Below are 7,349 nucleotides of genomic sequence, written 5' to 3'. Positions count from 1 at the left end.
GCTATGCTAATGTTGTAAAAGGCAACAATGTACAAATGCAACCACCGCAAAATCCTCCAAATAGTGGTATTGAAACTATGATCATAAATCTTACGCAATGTATGACACAATTTATGTCTACAATGCAAAACTTGATCCAAGATTTAATAAAATCACAAAACCAAATGCTGCAAACCTTATTAAGTAAAAAATGAGCATACTAAACATTTGTATATGGAACGCTAACGGTGTTAACCAACATAAACTAGAGATAATTAGATTTCTGTCTGAAAAAAATATAGATGTAATGTTAATATCAGAGACTCATCTGACAAACAAAAACAATTTTAAAATACCGGGATTTAGACTGTATGTTACAAATCACCCGGATGGAAAAGCACATGGCGGAACGGCAGTATTGGTTAGAAATCGGTTAAACCACTTTACTCTGGGTTCTCATGCTACAGCACAGTTACAAGCTACAACAATATCGTTAAAAAATCGGGGTTGTGATTTAAATCTATCGGCTATATACTGCCCACCTCGTTTTAAAATTACAGATAGCGAATTTAAAGACTTTTTTGGAACGCTAGGTCATAGATTTCTAGCAGGTGGAGATTATAATGCAAAACACATGTACTGGGGGTCACGTCTTAATAATCCGAAAGGACGCCAGTTGTACCAAACCATTATGAACCACAATAACCTTGATATAATATCTCCAGGTAAGTCTACATACTGGCCAAGTGATCGTAACAAAATACCAGATTGAATTGATTTCGCTGTAACCAGAAATATAGATAGATCACTTGTGACAGCTGATATATCTACAGACTTATCTTCTGATCATGCACCTGTTCTAATAAAGTTGTGTGAAGAACCCATATTCGTTGAGCCAAAGGTGGGTCTAACATCTCACAAAACGAACTGGTTAAAATACAAAAAATATGTGAGTAGCCACATTAATATTGATGTAAAAATAGATACAGAAAGAGATATTGATGAAGGTATAAGAGAATTTAATGATGTAATATCAAATGAAGCTGTCATAGCAACATCAAACATAAGCAATAAACCGATTATCCGCAGAAAAATCACTGATAATGAAATAGAAAAGCTTGTAAATGAAAAAAGGCGAGCTAGAGGTGAATGGCAGTTAAATCGCTCCCCTTCTACTCAGCTGCAACTAAAATATGCTGTACGAAAACTAAAAACAGCGCTTAAACGAGAGGAAGAATACCACACTCACAATTATATAAAGAAACTGTGTCCAAATTCAATTAAAGGAAATTCTCTTTGGAAAGCCCAAAAGTCAATGAAGCCTCCAGTCGACTCCAACTTGCCTATAAGAGGCTTGGGTGGAAACTGGGCACGAAGTGACGAGGATAAGGCAAATTGTTTCGCAAATCACCTAGAAAAGGTATTTCAACCTAATTGCCCAAAGAACAGCTTTAAGCTGCCAATCATCTCCAATAGCGCTAACGAGGCGCTTGGGTCTATTCAAACGTCCTCTTCTGAAATTATTAAAATCATAAAAGAGTTGAATCCAAAAAAGTCGGCAGGACACGATAAAATTACTCCAAAAATGCTAATTGAGTTACCAAATATTGCTTTAACAGTACTCTCCTTGCTCTTTAACGCTATTCTCAGTTTCGGGTACTATCCAAATTCATGGAAAAAGTCGCAGATCATCATGATAGAGAAACCAGGTAAAGACTTGACACAGCCGTCTTCATACAGACCAATCAGTCTTCTACCCTGTCTTTCTAAAATATTTGAAAAAGTGTTACTATCAAAGATGGTTCCTTTCCTCCATGAAAATAATGTAATACCAACGCACCAATTCGGTTTTCGTGCAAAACATGGCACTGTAGAACAAGTAAATTGAATTACTAACGAAATCAGAAGGGTGTTCGAGTATAGAGAGTACTGTTCTGCTATATTTCTAGATGTGGCTCAGGCGTTCGATAAAGTGTGGCATGACGCTTACCTCTCGAAATGCATAAAACCTTGGAGTCTTATTTAAAAAATAGAAAGTTTACTGTCAAAGTAGGAGACTTCATTTCTGAAGAATGACCAATAAGAGCTGGTGTACCTCAGGGCAGTGTTTTAGGGCCAACTCTATACATAATATATACAGCAGACCTTCCAACAGCTAGTAATATTTTGACATCAACTTTTGCGGATGACACAGCTTTAGTGAGCCGAAACAAATGCCCAATTATAGCATCAAAAGTATTAGGAGCGCATTTGATTTTTACATGTTACATTTTCTCTAAGACCAAAAACGTGTCCGGCAGTTAAAATGAACAATATTTTAGTACCCCAAGCGACTGAAGTAACATATCTTGGTAATCACTTGGATAGAAGGCTCACGTGGAGAAAACACATATCGAGCAAAATAACCTGCATGAAGATAAGAGCAGCACATTTAAATTGGCTTTTAAATAAAAATTCAAAACTTAGCCTAGACAACAAAGTTCTATTATACAACGCGGTCATAAAGCCGATTTGGATGTACGGCATCCAACTGTGGGGTACGACCTGTGCAACCAATATCGATATAATTCAGAGATTCCAATCAAAAATGCTTAGAACAATCACGTGCTCACCATGGTATACGCGTAATGAAAATATCCATAAAGATCTTGGTATTCTCATGGTAAAGAAAGAAGTAGAGAACAGCAGAAATAAATATCTATCCAAACTCCGCGATCACCCAAACCCATTGGCTAATGCTTTATTACATTCTTGTAATCAATCACGTCTAAAAAGAAGAGATATGCCAGCACACTGAGGAGCAACGTTTCACCAAAACAACTCAATCAATTGGTTGAGCTTGTCTAGTTTTAATTAGAATTAAGATTTTATAACTTATTGTTAGGCTCCAAAGAGCAGATTCAATAAATAAAGAAATATATGAAAAAAAAAACATCTCCTAGCTCCCATATACCTAATTATAGGTTTTTCAAAAATACGGTGGGCTTTAATCTGCATATATGTATTGGTTAATATGTGAGATATCTTAGCGAAATAAAGTGAGTGTATAGTCTTGGATATAGTGTACCTTGCTGGTGAAAATGAATGAAATCGGCCTCAGCCCTCATACACTATATAGGACGATTTTCGTTATACATTACGCCGAATTTATAGGTAAATTTGTGTGTTATGTATATAAAATTTATTCAATAAATTGCGAGAGTATAAAATGTTCGGTTGCACCCGAACTTAGCCTTTCCTTACTTGTTTTATTTGAATTATATACAAATTAACTGTTTACACCTACAATTTTGCTAGCTTTCTGCTTATATTTCCGATGCAGCGGAAACAAATGTTACAGCAATTCATTTTCATATTACATATATTATTATCAAGCGACAATTTTTTTTAATTCCGCACACGACCATTCAGTAGGGAGCCGACCGCGCGAGTGATCTTAACCCCCCTCCCGTACCCCCGAGACCGAGTGACGCCTATAACTCTACAACGCATAGTTAGCCGCCGAGCGGCTTTTAAAAATTTTTAACTCGCGATATCTTTTGAATGGAATGTCAGATTCTAATAATTCAAAAAGTTATATAAAGGTTTTGAAGGGATCTTAAATAATAAATCATTTATTTTGATAAGGATTAATACTAAGGTACAAATAAAGAGCCTTTTCAAGTATTGGTATTTTAATTAATTTTTTGATATAAAATCGCTTATTGTGACAAAACTATAATGGTTAGAGATATCATGTTCCGACGTTTTTTGTAGATAATGATAAGTTCTACAAAATTGTAGTACATCACTTTGTTATATCTTCAATCGTTTTCGCAGCATTCGCGATTAAAGAAAGTTTTTTGGTATTTTTTTTACATTATCGGAGTTTTGGTAAGGAACCCTATTTTTTTTAACTAAATATAGCCTATGTCACTCAGGGATAGTATAGCTTTCCAACGGTGAAAGAATTTTTCAAATCGGTTCAGTAGTTTCGGAGCCTATTCGAGACAAACAAACAAAAAACAAACCTTTCCTCTTTATAATATTAGTATAGATCAGAGAACGTAAACTTTCCTATAATCGCAATCGCATGCTTTCTTATGTATTTCATTTTGTTTTTTATACCCTTATAAAGGTTTTACATAAAGTAAAATTTAATACATGATATGTTTCTTTAACAATTTTGACGAAAAAACTAATACAATAGAAAAATCGAAATGAAAAAAGTAGCTCCTATGCGTCTTGGCTTTGGTATATATCGTAATTGGTTATGAATTAATTTAAAATTTATTCAATATAAATAAATTTACATTTTTCCCATGGAAATATGCAAAAACTTTGTAATTCTAATAAAGTTTAATATTTTGTCTGTTGTGACCTTCTGGCGGAAATGCCCATATATATAACCCCATATCTAACACTTTTATTTCTTGGTGACACAAACAACCGTTATGTGAACAAAATTATAATACTCTGTGCAACATGTTGCGAGAGTATAATAACGGAGTTATGAGCTGTTCTGGGAGGTCCCAAAAAAAAATTCCCCAACTGCTGACATGATTCCGGATGAATGCGTAGCTGAATCAAAAACATGCAAAAAGGTAATTAAAGTTAAATATCTTTCCTATACAATGACCTATTATTTTTGAAAAATATCAAAAATTAACTAAATGGCGTAGTTTTAAAAAAAATGTTTTTTTAGGTAAAAAAATTGCAGTTTTTTTAATGAAAATTGAGCTCAATGTTTAGAGGACCATAAATCTTGCGCAAAATCTTTTTCCCGAAAACACCAAGAGTCGTCCCATCGGATGTTGTCATCGTCCACGCTTCAGCGCCATACATCAGGACGGGAATAATGAGAGACTTGTAGAATTTGATTTTGGTTCGTCGAGAGAGGACTTTACTTTTCAATTGCCTACTCAGTCCAAAGTAGCACCTGTTGGCAAGAGTGATTTTGCGTTGGATTTCGAGGCTGACATTGTTGGTGTTGTTAATGCTGGTTAATGCTGTTCAAAGTTTTGACTGTCAACAGTGACGTGGGAGTCAAGAAGCGAGTGCGCTGACTGCTTGTTTGATGACAGGAGATATTTCGTCTAGTCCTCATTCACCACCAGACCCACATGCTTCGCTTTCTTATCAAGTCTGGAAAAAGCAGAAGTACACCAGCAGCTGTACACTCTTATAGAAGATTGTACCATCTCTATTTAGCTCTGCAGCTCGTATTATTTCATATTAGCAATAGATTGAATAAGTCGCACGATAGTGAGTCACCTTGTTTGAAACCTCGGTCTTCTCCAAGATTTGGAGAAACGCTTTAACCAATTTTGAATTCCATCTCATTCCTCTCAGTTAGACATAGGGTTATATATGTATATCTAAATGATCAGGGTGACGAGTAAAGTTCAAATTCGTATGTCTGTCTGTCCGACCGTGCAAGCTGTAACTTAAGTAAAAATTGAGATATCTTAATGAAACCTGGAACACGTGTTCCTTGGCACCATAAGAAGGCTAAGTTCGAAGATGGGCTAAATCGGACCACTGCCACGTCCACAAAATGGCGATAACCGAAAACACATAAAGAGCTATAACTAAGCCATAAATTAAGTTTGAACTTAAAATTTAATACAAACGATTGTTCTAGGAAGGGGCATATTTGGATGTAATTTTTTTGGGAAAATGGGCGTGGCCCCGCCCCCTATTAAGTTTTTTCTACATATCTCGTAAACTACTAAACCTATAGCAACGAAACTTTCAGGAGTCGTTTTTTTCAGGCATTTCCTTATATAGGACAAAAATTGAGAAAGTCGGATTATAACCACGCCCACCTCCCATACAAAGGTTACGTTGAAAACTATTAAAATGCTTTAATTCCGTAAGAAAAACCAACAGAAACCTTAAATTTCATTATAAAGAAGGCACAGAAGAGCTGCATTCAAAATTGTATTCACAATTTTAAATGGCGTGGCAATTTTAAATGGGCACTTTCAATGAAATTCGGTTTGTAATATTTCACTTGCATCCCAATTATATGTTGTGAAAATAGGCCAAATCGGTTCACAACCACGCCTACTTCCCATATACCCGAACTTTGAAGTCGATCTGAACCGTTTACTTTACAATATATAAAGTATGCACTGGTGAAGATATCGGAACAGAGCTTTGCACAAATACAACATTTATAGCGTTTCATCGCCCTTATAAAAGTCATCGAAATCGGACCATACATTTTCAAGGCCCCATGTATCGAACATGAGGACCTCAGGGCTTCTAATTCTTTTTTTACCGAAAATATAGGTAACTCTCAGAAATTTTGAAGAAATTCGGAGGGAATATCTTTCTTTTAATAATTTGTCTCCGTGTCTAAAATACGTGAAATCGGGTCATAAATTCATCGAACTCCCATATACCTAATATTAGGGTTTCCAACATTCAATGGGCTTTATACCATATATGTGCCGAATGGGGTCAAATTGTTTGTTATATTAATAAAATTAAATATATAAATTGCGAGAGTATAAATTGTTCGGTTACACCCGAACTTAGCTAGGGGTTACACTGGTATATCCCCTTAACCAGATACTGCCTAGAACTTTTTACGATTCAGATTTTTCTGTATCGTATCATCGATGAATAATCGATTTTGATCCCCATATATGCTGGGTTATGTTGGTGACAACTTTTGAATGATCGCTTTTGCTTTTGTTGATGCTTGGTGGTAAAATGCAGGTAGCCAGCAACCTTGTACTAACAACAAAACAAACAGCATTGATGACTTTCGCATTCTTCAATTTGAAGACGCCAACAACAAGATTCCAGCCCCTTTGGTTGAGGAGTCATATCCTCATAGTGGACTACGTAATTAAAAATGATATATTTACACCATTCATTATCGAAATAACTTAAAAATATAATTATAGCAAATTATAAATTTAGTAAAACTTATATCTTAATGTAACTTGGTATAGTTTGGCTCTTGACGTCTGTAACCCATGCGATTTATGAAATCTATAAGTGTAATATCATATTTTTGTTCACCACCATACGAATATAGGGACTCTTTTATTTAATTATCTAAATTTGTATGAAATTTCATTTCTAAACGCAATTGCCAATTCAAAAGTTCGAGTTATGCAGATCTTCGACTTATAGTAGTTCAAGTTATGGAAGTTCCACTGTATATATATTTGGCGTAGGAACCGCTTTAAGCGATTATAGCCGAATCAACAAGAGCGTGCCACTCATTCCTACTTTTTGCTTTTTGCCGCCAACTGAAAACACCAAGTGAAGACAGGTCACTTTCCACTTGGTCCTTCCAACAGAGTGGAGGTCGTCTTCTTCCGCGGCTTCCTCCAGGCGGTACTGCTTCGAACACTTTCAGAGCTGCAGTG

This window comes from Zeugodacus cucurbitae, chromosome 2 (genome assembly GCF_028554725.1).
Source record: "Zeugodacus cucurbitae isolate PBARC_wt_2022May chromosome 2, idZeuCucr1.2, whole genome shotgun sequence".
In the NCBI taxonomy this organism is placed as follows: Eukaryota; Metazoa; Arthropoda; class Insecta; order Diptera; family Tephritidae; genus Zeugodacus; species Zeugodacus cucurbitae.
This window is presented reverse-complemented; position numbering follows the sequence as displayed.